The 17022-nt window shown below is 39.1% G+C and overlaps 1 long non-coding RNA gene across 1 annotated transcript; it reads left to right on the top strand.

Moving 5' to 3' along the window:
• Window positions 1-9284: 9284 nt before the first annotated feature.
• LOC137195025 (uncharacterized) lies at window positions 9285-13757 on the top strand. Its single transcript, XR_010931050.1, has 4 exons — window positions 9285-9378; window positions 12865-12989; window positions 13378-13475; window positions 13604-13757. It is a non-coding gene; the product is annotated as an uncharacterized lncRNA (long non-coding RNA).
• The last annotated feature ends 3265 nt before the right edge of the window (window positions 13758-17022 follow it).

Genomic DNA, 17022 nt, shown 5'->3' with positions numbered 1-17022 from the left:
AAGCAGATAAAATATGTGTATCTGTCAACCATGTCTGGTTTAGATAGTGGGCAAATTTAAATAGAGTCTACATAGATGTGTTGGTTACAGCAATTCTTTTTTGCTATAAATAAAGCCTCATACTCGGTACAGTAAGATACTCATCAGAGAGCAGGTCATTTTCAGCTGCCCCAGTGAATCTTATAAACTCATGGGGTCACCTCTCTGTTTCTGGAGTTTGATTAAATTTAGAAAAGAACAAAACTGTAGTGTGAGCGTGAGAGTTGGGGTCTAGATGCCTTAGTCCTGTAGGAATGTGATTAAAAAATGTTATGGAGAAGATTTTGAAATCCTATACAGAGTCTGGTGGTATAATGGATTGGGTTAATAAATAAGACTGCTCACACATTAACTGATTACTTTCAGCAACATGTTATACAAATTATTAATATCAATCATCAACAGTTGTTTTGGTGATACATTAAACAACACTGTTTTCACATTAGCTGTTCAGTGAGCATTGTCTCTGAGGAATCCTAATGCCATATGTCATATGGCCAAATACAGATATTAAACATGATTTGATGTGTTTAGTAATGATGATATAATCTCAGGAATGTGGTTGAGGATGTCTTGATCATAAACATGTTGTGACTCATGGGTTTCCCTGTGGGTCTGCTAATGATGTTTCCCTCATAATGTCTTAATGTTGCAAGTAACATGAGACTATGATTGTATGTACTGATAGCAGATCGTGTTTGTGTATTTCTCTGCCATTGCTGTTCATAATGCTGCACTGTTTAACAATTCAAACTGCTAATCTAAAATAAAGACAGAATAAATCAGCATCATTCCCAAGTTCAATAAACCAATCATCTGCTGGATGCTGATCTTTCAAGGTCATACAGTCATTCAGCCTTGGAGACTAAGCATAACCATCATCACCTTATCTGCAGTCGCATCACTGCAGAGCAGCTTCTTGACTGCAAAGAGGGATCCTGTAATTCAAAGGGCCTGTATCTATTGAGGATGTTACTGTAGGTGTAAATGGTGTCTAATGTCTCTCTTGATATTGAAAAAATATGTTGTATACTGTAGGATTCAGGCGACTTGAATAGAAGTAAACACGACAGGTAGAATTATTGTCTCATTTGACCTGTTGATTATAGTTGCTGACTAGTCTGTAGTAACATGAAGAAAATAAGTTGGGTTTGATGCAGGATTGTAATAATGAGAAACATTTCTGAAACCGGCTTGACTGAAAATAGTTTGTCAAGGTGATATGTGTATTGAAATATTTGAGTGGCTCCTTAAAGGCTTTTAAAGACGTTAAAGGTAATCCTCTATGTATCCATTATGCTTGGTGTTATACATAAATTGAAACAGGGAAATAAACAAGGTGTTTAAATCCAGTGTCCAGGCATATTACTGAGATGTTTGTTGAGACAAGACTGAAATGACAAGAATCCTCTTGAGTTCTTGCCTTGAACTTTTTTTCAAGGTGAAACACTCAGACTCAGACACAAGCAATCAAGATGGCATTAGCACTGCTAAGGAGTGTTGTAAGAAGTTTAATTTTGCAACCTCCAAGAGAACCTAATCCTTTAATTCTGTTGAAAGCTATACAAGTTTGCCAAGTTTTCAGACACTCACGTATTGAACAGATGTACTTTGCTCCTCACTGTGACGCTTTCTAAAAAAACAAAAATGAAACTGCACTCCTCTGAGGAAAAGAAATGGTGCTCCGACATGCATATTATGGTGATTGCTGCTTTTATAAAACTTGATGAGTTTTGTAACTCATCAATTCATCCTGATGTTTTTTCTTTTTAAACAAAGACAAATGTAGCATCTGCTAAAACTTTTGATTAATCCTACCAACCAGGCATAAAACATTAAGACAGATCACAGTAAGCAGTAGTCATATGTTGGGATAATTCATATGTTCTGTGTTACTCTCAAGCAATCTGTCTCTCAAGCAATCTATCCAGTTTATTGAGGCGCTGAAGAAACTTTGAGAGTCTCACTATGTTGACTGACTCTTAGATTTTATTCAGAGCATTATGGTAATTAAAGCAAGACTATGTAACTTCTGCTGAGCAGCAGCAACAGTGGCTTCTGCTGCCACAAGCGGTAATTACAGGACGCTGGTGCATTCAGTTCTGTTGATATCTGAACAGTGAGGGTACCACACTATTGTAATGTGAGGGAACACTATTTGAAAAGGAACAGACTTCAACACTTGTGCAGTGTCTAGACCATAAGCATAGCGTGAGCAGCACGTTTAGCAGAGCAGCAGCAACAGTGAGTGAGTGAGCTGATGGGACATGAGCCAAACTAAGAAATCAAAGTGCATGTCAAATAAATTTCTGTCATTTTAGGTAGTTCTTATCACGCTGATATTTGTTCAAGTGCTAATTTTTCTGCTAAGTTTGTTTTTAAATAGTTATTCAACAATATATAAAGAGGATGTGACGTCATGATTGACAGCTGTGACAGCTGCCTTCAAACGTCTTTCAGGCAGTGGGATGGCTGAGGGGCGCTCATTGCTGCTGCTCACGCTACGCTTGTGCTCTTACACATGGGGTTATTGTTGTGACATCCCTCACTGTGCTTCTGGCTTACGTTATTTCCGTGATCATCAACATCTGAACCCACAGCAGCTGTGTGCTAAAATGTAGTTGCTAACAGCTAGTCTTATACTGACAGACTTACGTTACAATCCACATCACCATCACACACTGGAAAATACAGTCTGGTTGCTGATTGTATGTATCCTAGTTGATCTTAGTTGTACCTTGGGTATCTATCTTACCTCTCAGAGGGCATCTGAGACCTTGGGTATCAGTTATTAATTAGCCTGTCTGTCACCATGGGGTTTTCATTTGGTTTCATTTGGTCAAACTGAATTCTCTTCAGCCCAGACCGATGCACTGGGGACCACAGGATCCCAGCAGCTCCCCCTCACGGGAAATTAAACCCCTACTTGGATGTTCTTAGACTGACTCCATCTCTGTCTTCATGTAGTCTTTCTCTCACAGTGGTCAATCTTGCTGACTTTCTCTCTCGCTTTACTTCTTTTCCTTGAGCAGAGGTACACCAGTACATGTCCTCTTGTGAAAGAGATGACGTTTTACAGAACTGTTTTCATTCCTTAACCCTCATGACAAAATGTCTTGAGTGAAAAAGGCCCATATGCCTGTATAAGGTCTGCAGATAACAGCACACCAATGCAGGAACTGAACACAGTTCATCACCCATCTAATGCAATCACCTCTGTGATGCAGCATCATAAGAGCTGGAGATGTTGGCTTATTGTATTAGGATAGAGGGAATGATTCTAACATTTATGCTATGTCAGAACAGTGACCCCAGGCATAGAGCTCAATAAAACCAGGAAATTTGTTGAAAGAAAAACAGTGTTAAAGTGCTTGAGTGTCTGGGCTGGAGTACAGACTCCCCTTTTCACTCTTTTTCATTGAAAATAGTTAGAATGACCTCAGAATAGTAGCCATTCTCAGATAATACTCATCCAGTTTGACTGAGCCTCAGGTAATATACAAAGGAGAATGGCAAATTCAAAATGTGCCAAGATGTGAGGCATATCCAAGGAAACTGCATTTAGGAGCCAAATGTGCTTTATTGCAAATTTGAGCCCTGGTATAATTCGATAAGGGTATTGAATACCTTCTGAAGGCTGTGCAGCTACAGTAACATTCAATGGGAAGACAATGCCTGTAAGAGGCCAGAAATATTTTCCTCCAATTTTTTGCCCCGACATCAACCATTTGCATAGAGTTAAAGGTCTTCCCATTAGGAAACATGACCTTCTCCTCATTCTTTGGCCTTCATTTGAAGTGTACACTGTCTGTCTTTTAGGTTCATTAAGTCCCTTCAGTCCCTTCATCACTCTTTATTTCTGTACTCCCTTCTATGCTCCCCTCTTTTCTGCCTTCCATATCCCTGTCTAATGAACTTACTATCACTTAGAATTTCAACCCTTAGGTATTGAATGCATCAGAGTGAAGGCTATGTGTCAGAATTGATAGCACCATACTTCTCAAGGAATGGGAACCCAGCTCATTCCTTATGTGAGCCAGTGGTGTGCATAGGGGGGTGGAATAGTGGGCAGCTGTTCCTACTCTTTCTCTCTTGGATGCCCTTTTTAAATGGCAAATCAAAATGTTTTTCCATGCGTTTCCTGCATGTCACCTGACTGAGGAAATTATGCTAAATGATCCTTATTTAGCCAAAAAGGCAGATCGCATTCTAAAAGATTTATGCAGTTTGTGCCCTCCCCACTTTCTACTGTGGGCCCTACCCTGAGCATCCAATGCCACATCGATTATAGGTCACAGGCTTCTTTGCACCAGTTATGATTATCATCAGATTTATTTTGGTTGGGTCCCGAAAGTATATGTGCACACCACTAACCTAACTTAAAAATGTTGAATGAACGTTACTTCAAGGTAATGCAAACGCCAAATAACATTTTCATGAAACTGATTTTCTTGGAAGTCCAATGTGAAAATGAGCTTTGTTCCTTAGTTTATGCAGTCAATACACCTTCTGTTATGTAACAGCTTGCAGAGACTGAGGAAGTGGGGTTCTCTCTGGGGGTTCATAATAACGTAATGATACAAAAAAAGTAGAAGAAGAAGAAGAAAGAGAGAAATGAAATGGTGCCCAAACACTGTCGCTCTGTGGTAAATATCCTCCTCTCCACTGTGAAGCTATTTTACTGTATATCTGTGCTATACACTGATGATGATACTGTTTCTGTTGGCAAAAAAAATATATCTTTGCAGCTAATTAGCAAAAAAAAACCTCACCATAACTGTAAAATTCCCTCATGCAAGACATACTTTTTCACAAAACCACTGGCTTACAATGTGCTGTATACAGTATAACTCTCCATATTTCTTATCAAAGCCACATCGGTGACATTCTCCACTTCATCTGCTCCTATGCTGTCCAAGGACAAGTTTGGGGAACCAATTTCCAGTAATCATCCTGGATATTTCCACACCAATCTTATGCTGTTGCATGGTCACCCAGCCTCAATTAATATGCAGAAAACTGGATGTCCATTTGGCAAGTACTGCAGCGTGTTACTGGCATGTACCATAGACAACAGATGGGAAAAGCATGAGAGGTCCAGTGAGTCCTAGTGGAATGAATCCCACCTGCTTTTTACTACTCCATTCAACCCTATTTTAAGCAGAAGTACATGCAATCAATTTGTCATGTGTCACCTTCGACCACGTGGTGTATAACCTCTCTCATTATACTGGTGAGGTCCTTGTTGGGAGATGTGCTCAGAAGCAAGAAGTAGGTCAAGGGAAGGATGGGGACGACATTGTTGGGTGGATTTGCACATTTCTATTGACCTACCCTACATTATAGTCAACCTACATTTGCAATATGAAGCATATTTCTCTATATATTAGCCTTATTACTTACTATCCAATTGGGAGAGATGGCTACAGGCAAAGAAAATTATATAGAACTGAATTGCCGCAACATTTTCAAGCTGTTCCACAAGCCTTGGCCTGATTTCTTCAGAGTGAAATTTGTTTAATTGTTTCCTCTGAAAAGCCAGTTTTAGGTCAATATTCTGTGGTGGACAGTCACATTTAATCACCTCTTAAGTTAATCAAACAATAAATAAAACAATAATAATTTTGTTAGCATTCAACATCTCCCACTTTGAGGCTTTACCTATGGCTAATTATGCTTTGTGGCCTTGGATGATGTTACTGTACTTTGTTGTCACAAAAAACATTATATGCCAGCAAAACCTGGCGTAGCCACCAAAACAAGTACATGATTGACATCTGGGCTAAACCAGGTGTTCGAACCCTCGGAAGCAACCAAGAGGGAAACACAGAACACTTCACTGTCAAAATGCTGGATGAAAAATAAGATACAGTTCTATATGTTGAGCAACACTGTGGTGTGGGCAATGGTGGTGCTTGGCCTGCCTGTTGGAGGGGGATAAGGGACCTGGTTCACTCTGCTGTGCCAGCTGCAGCACCTGTTCTGAGACAGGTTATTTGTCTCGCAACATGTGTAAAGCATGGCCACTTACAAACACACAGAAGAGAGAGACTGAGAGCTCTGTTCTGACACACAAGCATATTTCTCTCTCAAGCCTTTTTCGGGTCAGTGTGTTTTTAGGAAATTAAAAATGGTTTTCCACTGCAGTCCAAAAATATGCAAGTTAGGTGAATTGGTGACTCTAAATTGTCTGTAGGGTGTGAATATCTATGTCAGCCTTGTGATAGAGTGGTGACATGCCCAAGGTGTACTCTGCCTTTCATTCAATGTCAGCTGGTACAGGCTCCAGCTTCCTGCAACCCAGCACAGGATAAGCTAATATGGATGGTTATGGATGGACTATGAAGTGTTACATCAATCCCCTGTGTGTTGAGAACAAAGAGCCCTATTATAAGTCACCTACATGGCTCTATAGCAAGGTCATCCACCAAAATAGCCCTCTACAATGTCAGATTGTAGAAGGCTTCCAAGGTCCTATAGATGCTCAACACCTAAGTCTTAGGAGATGTAGGAAATGAAGGATCTGCCATAGTATATAATTTGCATCACAAAATAAAGTGGCTGAAGAGGGGCAATAGCTGAGGTTGGTGAAGGATTCTCAAAGGGGAAATACATAGACCATAGACTTGATTCATGGTATTTTTGAGCATGATGTCGCCAAAAATTCTATCCATGAGAAATGCATGAGTGTTTATCCAGCTGACTTTGCTACACTGAAAAATTGATAGAGGCCAGCAGTAGGGGGTGGATAAGCATGACTTTAAGTGATTTTGGTATGTAGGTCTCAGTGTAGTGATTTTGTGCCTGTAAGGGGAGGATGAGAGAGAGTGGAGAAGGGGGACAAATTGGATGAGAAGAAGCGAGAGGATGGGCCAAGACAAGTAGTTCAACATAAGTAAAGGCACAGTCTTATCTCTGGACCACAGTATTAACTTCCTGTTCAAATTAGGACATATGGTCTTAAAAGTCATAAAAGATAAATTAAATTACAATTAAAATTTGTCTATGGACTCCTTTATGATAAATACTGTAATTACTTTTACTGCTATAGATGAAGTATTTGTGCAAGCATTCAGTTGATGTCTACATACTACTCTGCTCTACTTAAACCTAGAAACAGAATAAAAATGTATTCGATATTTTTAAGTGTGTTTTGAGTTAATCAAAAATAGAGAAACCTGCATCAATCTAATTAACATTTTCTCTCACAGACTCACCTAAAACCCTAAAAAATGTGGTGAAAATGCAATGTGAGGGAGCACAGCTAGAGAGTTTGCTGTAGGATATGTTAAGCCAGTTAGAAGTAATATGCTGTGAGACTTAAGACTGCGGACTGCTACATGCGTGGCTTCTGAGAGTTCTGTGTATCTTGGAGGTGCAACCTCTGACCTCATCTCTTGTCCCTGAGGTGTAGCTAGAGTTAGATTCATTAGCTGAATAGGTAGGGATGATGAACGATCTGTATTTCCTCTGCCCCACATAGACAGGCACACACGTATTCACAATGCACACACACGCGCACACGCACACACACACACACACACACACACACACACACACACACACACACACACACACACACACACACACACATAGATGCTTACACATACATACTCAGGCCAACAGCAGTCAAGGAGATAAAGAGAGCCTCTCTGAAATACACGCAGGAGCTAGAAATACAATTAAACTTGCCAGGTAGACATGAAGACATTTGTTTTTGATACTAATCTCTTCTTGTGTGATAGATTTTTTTTATGCAGAGGGTAGGAAAGGTGCAAATCGGATGTTGCTTATGTGTCATATTGATGAAAGTGTTACATAATTATTTGGTCTTTTTATTTATTTTCCATGTTTTTCCTAAATGTGACAGATGTGTATGCTGAGGCGGTGAAGATGTTTTCTTCATTTGCTTGTGTTTTGTCTATTTGCTTGTGTTTTCTTCAGCTGCAGTGCAATGAGCTCTCTCAGCCACTGTAAATGTCTTACTTTAACTATTTATGTTTTACTGTAGATGCTTTCAGCGGGAATGGTTATAACCATCCATAACATATATCTACTCTTACCACAAGTTAAAGCTAAGGTAAGCATAATAATTAATGCAAATTAAAATGTTCTAGAAAGAATGCTAACAAATGTGTGTGTGTGTGTGTGTGTGTCTGTGTGTGTTTGCAGGCATGTAAATCCAGTGAAGCATGTTGTACTGTATGTGGGTGTTCATACTGAATCTGCTGTAGCCTCTCTGGTTCACATAATCATGTGATTTTATGTCTGTGGGCTGACTTCAGGCCACCAGGCACGGTGTAAAAAGAATTATAGGCTGTCAGTCTGATGTATTATGTGTTTTTTTTCTCTTAAGTGTGTGTGCGCATGTGTCTGTGTGTGTGTGTATGTGTTTGTGTGCGTGCAGTGAGACATACTGTCATATGTTTCGTGCAGCCACTGTGGGATCAGCTGTCAGCTCAAAACTGTGGACAGTGGCCCATTTTGACCTAAAGTCTCTATGGAAAAAATGCACATTATAAAGAGGATAAGGGTAAAGCATAATGTATTAGGTCCATAAAGGGCAAATTTTAATACATTTTTCCACAGTTGCTGCAATAGCCACTATTCAAAATTACTGCTCCATTTACGTTTATTATACAAAATCTTTGAACTGCCTTAACAAAAATGGATATTTCTTGGCAGTGTTATAGTTCAGACTGTTTAATTATTGTGCTAATGCTATTAATGTAATGCAAAGTAAAACAATATTGTTCAGTGTTCACAGACTCTTTGGGTTTACCTTCCCCCTCTGCACAGCATCCCTGAACTATGCATGATGCTTAGCAAATCAGATGAGCTTCATCCTGCAGGAGTGACAAGGAACTCACTTAGCATCCACCAAGTGAGTGACTTATGATTCTATAGGTCTTAATAGATGAGATGTTGCTTCCTGTAATTGTAAAAGTAGGGTTACAATACATAACCCTATTTCACACAGACTTTGCCCTTTGTCACGCTCTGTAGACTTAAAGAGGCAAAGTTTGAAAGTGTAGAGAAATTAATGTGTATGGTCACATGGAAGTAGCCCTTTAAAGGGAAACTACACACTTAAACTCTGCTAACTCCCTCCCTTCCAGTATATTTATAAAAAAACCAACAGAGGACTGCACAGGGCAAGAACTGTAGGGGGTGTGGCCTCATGGTTACGTAGTGTGTGATGCGAGAGGTCAGGGGTCACCGACTGACTATTGCTCAGTGTAGCATGAATGGTGATGCAGAGCTGGTAGTCAGACCTAACCAGCCATGAACAGCTGCTGTCAGACTGTTCGTGTCCGCAATGGAAAGACAGAGAATCAGGTGGAGTTTTGACAGTCACTAGAAGCACATTCATGGCCTTTGTAAAAGTTTCTGTGCTGGTGCTTGTGTTGTAGTTGAGCTAGCAGCTCTACTACGGGAGGCTCTCCGGTGTTTGTGTGTCTGTGGAGAAGTGTCAACACATAGCCGTAGCTGTGCTGTTTATCATGTCTAATGTTACCATCATCAGCCCTGAATATCTTGTAAAGCTCTGAATATAGAACAGTTATTGGACAGCACATTTGTTGTGTTTACTGCCACAGACAAGGCATAAATCTTTGCACAACCACGAGTAGCATGTCTCCTCTCTGTCTCATGTCTCTTATCAGGCTTGCTACCAGCAGCTATATGTGAAAGGTACAACCTTAGGCTATAGTTAACCAGTGTTCTGATATTTATACCTAGTGTGGCAGCTGATATATGGAATATATCTAGGAGTCTTGCCTAATACATCATGATTAGGGAAGGACCAGAGAATTTGACTGAATTGAATTTTCATATCCATGCAGACACAAATAAGCAAATTTTGAGCAGGGAAAAGCTATTTTTACTCATAATATGTGTATTGTTGGAAAAATCACTTGCATTAACATCATATACCAACACAGACTTATGTGATTATGTATACTGCATAAAAGACATGATTTATTGTGTAGATAGGCTACCCTTTAAACTCATCATAGAACAGGTGACAGGAAAGTAGAATCCACCACTATGCAGACTAAGTTTAGATTTTCCCAACATGGGCTAGATTAAGAAAGGAAAAGTATTGTTTGATACTGTTTTGTATGTCTACTGGTACACCATGGGGAAATCATTGAAGATACTCAGATTTTCAGGAGATGACAATACTGGGATTGAACATCTTACTAATCAAATTTATAAGATGTTGTGGGTTTTTGTCACATAGATGAACATTATAATGTCACATGCAAAAACAACTTGTGAGGAAGTCATTTTTCATTACAGTGTAGCTTTAAATTGGTCTGTGCATTGATGGTACTACACTGATAACAAAGCACAAAACATCTGAAGTTATAAAATACAAACAAAACTCAAATAAATTTGCATAGGTTCATTAGGGTGCAGCTGACTAACACTCTATCTAGATAATGAGTCTGCTGGCTTTCTTTTTTGTTTAAGCAGATACCCCAGGTGGTACATAAACACATGGCCAATTAGTGTAATGTATGAAGTAAGTGAAAAGCACTACATAGAGTTACCAGGATGATCTCTACAATCCTACAGACCAGCCACAGTCTGTGGTTAAAAGCCAGGGCTGATCAAATGATGCAGGGTTGCCTGGACAAGCACAAGACCTGAAAGTAGCAGAGACCTCATAGTGCATTAGTGAATCCTTCTCAGAAGATAGTGTTAGCATGAATGCAGTTTATTTCAAATAACGCTGTGAATCATAAAATGAGGGTGACTTTGAAGATACCAAACAGAGTGTGCAAGTTTGCTTTGTGGGTAAAATCGTTGTTGTAGGCAGTGACAGGATTCAAACTGAGGTAATATGTGAATTAGTCTCTAAAGATTTGCTTGGCTTTCAAGGATAGATATAGTGTACAATCTTCTTGAGGGAAGTTATATGATTAAACATAGTTTCTGCTGGAACTTGTTTTGAATTAGGACGCCATGGCAACACATCTTATGAATGCTTATTTCCATGGCAACCTCATCTGAAACTAGTTATGATGCCTGTTGCTGCATCTCTGAATTTTCTTCCCTCAGCTCAACTTTCATTACTTTCCAATACATGCAAAATTAGTTCTTTTACAATATTAAAAAATGTAACCATTGTCTTTCACAGCTTTTGCCAACGTGTTTTTCCTGTTGCCTATTAATGCCTATTAATAGGTGCTTTATATTGCATGTGGTGCCAGAAACTGTACTGCAGGAAATTATTTGGTTTGGGGAACAAGTGCAATAATGGTATGTAATCATAGACCGTATATAAAGATGGATGTAATGAGGTGTGATGTCACCCACTGGCTTGCATTGGAGCTGGTTTGAAGCCCAGAGTTGCTGCTTATGGTCGGCGCAATCTTTACTGTTTGGAGCCAGGACTTTCCAAATAAGGAGTACGGGGTGTTGCCTTTCATGCTCTTGAAAGACACCCCACTACCTCGGGCCGAAGCGGATGTTAGTTTACTGGAACCACAGAGTGGTGCACACTTGTACTAATGTTAGCTACTTTAGCTAAATTGTGCTAACAGGTAAGGTATCGTAATCAAGTAGCATTAAACTTACCGAAATATTTCCACAATAGTCTGACTCAGTGCGAGTACTGGAGACAGGGAGACATCATGGCACACGGCAAACATCAAAGCTACTATAAGTCTTCAAATTTTATTAACGGACCAATAATTTCCAAAATGACCACCAGCACACTTCTTGAGGGCCTGAATTTAGTGATTGAGATAATAATGAGTTGTTGATTTAGTATTCCTGGGGAGAGGTTGACGCTTTTAGATGGGAGTCTATTGAAACCAGGGATTTTTTGGGGCCAGCATCTAGTGGCCATTGGTGGCATTGCGCTTTAAGGCACCTCCACATTGGCATCAGCCTCAAGACATGATAGTTGCTACTTGTATACAATGCAATTCAAGAGCGTGGAGTGAAGAAGTGACAGATGGCATTAATGCAAGTTGTCATGCCATTTTGAGGACTGTTAACCTAAACTGTTTGAATAAAATTTATGAAACAAATATTATACATATTACTTCCAGAAATCTTCAAAAGTTGAGAAACTGTGGCTTACAGTCATGTGGGCTTCAACTGCCCTGTCTACCTGAACATACAAAGACCAAGAAGGGACATAGAGGTGAAATGTACTGTACTGTAGGGAAGAAGAAGAGGGTGAAGATAAGGTGTGAGGCCTGGAGAGATACATGTGGTGCTGGGAATGAGGAGTCATGTTGCTGGTGCAGAATGATAATGATCATATAAGGTGTATATGCATGCATACATGTATACACAGAATACATGAAACTCAAATGAGAGGGGTCAGATGGTTGTATGTGCCTCTGGTAATTACAGCCATGAAAACCTCTCTATGCGCTTGTGTTAATGAACACAACTAAGTTACTGTGTAGTGCACCTGATGAAAATGGCAACCTGCCCTGTCAAACCTCATAATATCTACACACCTTTTTCCATTGCCAGAGTTTATGTCGATAGAAGCTCATATCAAAATTTAACAAGTATCTTTGTCCTGTGGTGATTTTTTTTACAGTCTTGAAATAAAAACCCATGCAATATGGTGCACCCTCAAAGGAGACAATATTCAGTATTCCTGGCTCCATATGGTGGATTTCACACTCCCCTTCATCCTTGAAAGCATTGGGGAGCTTACTCTCTTACCTCCCTCTCATTTCCTTTCATTGTTCATCCTTGTTTTCTAATTTTACTGTAATTCATTTTGACCTTTTCTAGTTATAATTATCCCTCACACGCTACTCACTCTCCTCATCCCCTCCTCCACAGGTTCGCCTGTTCTACATCTCCTCCAGGATCTTGGAGTGGATAAATATGCTTTGCAAATCAGAGGGCGCTTGCTGGTGTCAAGTGACCTGTAGTGTCCTCTTTCATACATCATACAAGCCTGCAAGGTGATTTCCCTAGTCAGACTGGGTTTTTCATCATCTATTGTAGTTTCTGTGGTGCATTTCTCCTTTTTGTCACTCCTCTTGTCCCCAAGTGGAACTTGTTTTAAAGTAGGCCAGCAGAAATAAAGGAGGTATTCCATATTATGAATTATGTTGTTTATATCATTACTTACTAACTTGAATGCTTTTAATTTAAAACATAAATTTGCTATGATGTGGTTATTTTGCTGTGACATTCTATTAAATTTACATATTCATGAAGTGATATTGTTAAAGGGAATGTTGTGTCTCTGGTCAATGTACTGTAAGAAACAATACAGTGAATTATAACTTTGTTTTTGCTATTGGACAAGGAATTGGTTGCTTCTTTTGTCTATTTGTTGTGTATCAGGAGTTTCTGGCATTATACATACCTTACCCAAGGGCATAGAGTGGCTGTGGTGTGACATCTCAATTATCTCTGCATCACAGTCTACCAGAGGGTTACAGGTGTGTCTCTTTCATTTGTTTTAGAGCGCACCATCAGAAGTGGTGTTATTGCAATCCTTGTTATATTAGCAATCCTCTAGACACCAGTTGTGCCTCATTGCCTCATTGCCTCTGTTTCCTCCCCTCAGGACTGTCAGCAGTGAAGTTGAACCAGGGACCCTGCTGAAACGTGTTTGTTTTTCTCAAACGTGAAGCCTCCTCCATGTATTGCTGCTCAAGAATGACCCACAAAAACCTAGGAAATATAACATGATTGTGGTAGAAAACAGAAATAAAGAAATAATAGCATGGAAAAATTTGAACACATCATCACTTAGCACAACTCTAAAGTATTATTACTTTATAAGTCAAAACTTATCAGTATCAGAGCAGCTGCAACATGGTTAACACTCACCTCAACATAATTGGCAAGAATCGCCCATTCATAATATCATAATAATGAAGTGCTTACCCAATCAAAAATGTGCTCACCCAATACAAATGTAAATTTGTGCCTAAACCTAACCAAACATAACCAGGTCTGGTTAGGTTTAGACACAAGAACAATTTGTTTAGGTTTAGGGAAACATTGGGTGGTTTGGGTTAAAATTACTACATCATTCATTCATGGTTGTGGTTTAAAAAAAAAAAAAAAAAAGACACTGATGACCCATTGTTGGAAAATGGAAATGAATAGCACTCTCCTGCATGAAAGTAAGTAAGTTTTGTTGAAACAATACATCCACCACAGTCTCTTCCCCATGCAGAATTTGTCACTTTATAATAATTTGTCACCTGATTTCCTCCTTTGCTCTGATCATAATTACTATGGTCGCTATAGGGCTTGTCACTTGAATGTAAAAATATGTGGTTTTGACTGATTCTGTTGTTTTTCTTGGGACAGTCTCATAGGGAGTTTTACAGATTTTTTCAAGTTGTGTTACTGTATGTGCTTCTTCACTTCACTCCACTTCACAGTGGCAGAAGACAAGCTAACAAGGCTACCAAAATATAGTTTGTCGATGCCTTCATCTGTATCCTTTTGTGGGTCACAGTCTCCCTTCCAGCACAATTTTCATTTTCTGGCCATTACCATAACAGTACTGTAAATGAGACATTTTTTGTGCTACTACAGTCAGAAAAAATATGAAACAGTCAGCAGAATGTTGGATCAATCAACTGGAAAATTTTAGTTAACAATATAATTTTAGGAGTACATCCTTTTAAAAAGGGTTGGTCATTTGGTGGAGTTTACCCCAGGGTGGCAGTTAAGTTAAGCATAAGGACAAGGCTAGATCGCTAGGGGGGTAAAATGTTACACAACTTAAAACCTTTTTTTTTTGTGCATGTTTCTGTCCTTTCTCCAGGGCCTTCTAGCATGCAGGGGCAGACAATCTGTCTCTCCATTCTGCCTCTGCTGAGAATCACATCCTAATATCCCAGCATATCTCATGCTGAAAATGTATCAAACAAAATGTAACAAAACAAAGATTTAGCCTATCTATCTGCCTCTGCCATAGTTGGTGTCTTTTCCTTGTCAATTTCCTCAACACATCTTTTGAATTCTCTTCTTCCTTGTGTTCCTTTTCCACCACTTTCTCTTATCGAATTGGTTTTCTCTCTGACCTTTCCTTGATTGCTTCTTAGATTCTCCATGTGAACAGTTGCTGGTTTATGTTTATAGTCTTGTGGGATGATATATTTCCTGTGAGAAAATAGCTCTCGAGAAAGTATGTGTTTAATTAACTTAGACTAAATAGAATGTATATAGATGTAATTAAACTGTGTGAATTGGGCTATTGGCCTTCTCCCATCAAAGATTCAGGGGAATTAACCTTTCCAGCTGTATGATCACATCATCAATTTTGTATATATTCTTCAAGTAGAAGCGTCAGTTCTTCTTGCCCACTGGTTTACAGAGACTATCTGCTCAAGAAAAACAACAGAATCAGTCATTTCAGCAAGTGCCCCAAGACAACATAATGCTTAGCAGGTTTAATAATTAAAACAGAAGCAAAGGTCCAAACATGTAGTCAGGGAAGGGTGGATGGATGTTTCAACAAAATGTTAGACCATAACATGGGAGACTGCTGTTTTCAGTCAACACAGTCTTTCTAAAAAAACATTATCATGATCATTTCCGAACCTTAACCATGTGGCTATTAATGTAACTATGACAACAAATAGATGACAAACAAAAGAAGAAATTTAAACCAAACTGCAATATTTCCCTAAGCTTAACATAATACTTCTTTTAACCCAAACCAGGATCTTTCCATAAACCTAAACAAATTTTTGAGGAGGGGCAACTAAAAACAATACATTTTGTCTTTTAATTTGGAGAACTACTTGAAATATTCAGCTGAGGTGAATGGAAATACTTGGTTTCCCATTGGTGTATATGTCTTTGTCTATGTCTTGACTCTGAGCTGGACTGGCAGGTAACTTTTTTTCTTCTCCTTTGCTGGAGCCTCTGCATCATGATCCCTACTGTGCCAACACAGTAGTCTCATTGAAATGAATGATGAGGCTTCAGTTTTTCACGCAGCGCTGTTGTTGGTCTGAACACTGCTTAAACCTGTCAAAAATATTTTAAGTTTTCAATTCAGCTGATTAATGGAGATTTAAGGAGGCATATAACATATTATATATATAGATAGATAGATAGATAGATAGATAGATAGATAGATAGATATTATGTAGTTAAATCTAGTCTATAAAAACTATAAAAAAAAAGTGTAGATCCAAATATTTCACAGCATATAGTTATATTTGCTAACAATTTCAAGCATTTCTTATGTAATGCAATGGACATCAATATGTCACCCTGGTATTTCTAAATATGTGTTAGTGACAACTGGTGTCAGCGACATTACTGTTTTGTGGGTGCACAGATCATATTGAAAAGCAAAGTAACATTTAACTCTTTTGACGTCTCTATCATGACTGACTGCACATTAAGCAATTTAGTTAGACCCTTACGTCAAAGAATTGACCATTTATTGCGAATAGTTATACTGTAAAAGTAATTTCAAACAGAGAATGACTCCCCCTGTAAACATACATGAACATTAAGTCTTAGTTAAATCAACAATGCCAAAACTATAGCACATAAGAGGGTGGTTGCATTGTAAGAGGGCACCAGATTTTCACTGTTTATATACTATCCTACTATATATAACTCATTACCTTGTCTTTCCACTTGCTAATTGATGTGTGGAAATCCCCACAGACCTCAGTGAAAAGAGAGCTGTGACCTCAGAGTCCTTCCTGACCCTGTAGTGACACTGCTGTGGTAGTGCTAACATGGCATTAAGCTTCCTCCCTTGAGTGCTAACAGTGCCTACAGCCACCATATCCTCTTCTGTTGTTGTGCTTCTGTTCCATGAAAATGGAAAGAAGACTCAAGTATGCTGGAGATCATGTTGCTTCTTGCTTACATGTGGAAATAATCAGACATTTTGGTCACGGGACTTTCATCTGGGTGGCTGCCACTACAGCCACAGCTTTGAAATGCCCTCCAGCGAAGAAGAGTGCTGGCTAGATAGTGTCACTTTCCATTACCGCT

This window comes from Thunnus thynnus, chromosome 13 (genome assembly GCF_963924715.1).
Source record: "Thunnus thynnus chromosome 13, fThuThy2.1, whole genome shotgun sequence".
Lineage (NCBI taxonomy): Eukaryota > Metazoa > Chordata > Actinopteri > Scombriformes > Scombridae > Thunnus > Thunnus thynnus.
Note: the sequence above shows the minus strand (reverse complement) of the source record. Positions and strands in the feature narration are given on the sequence as shown.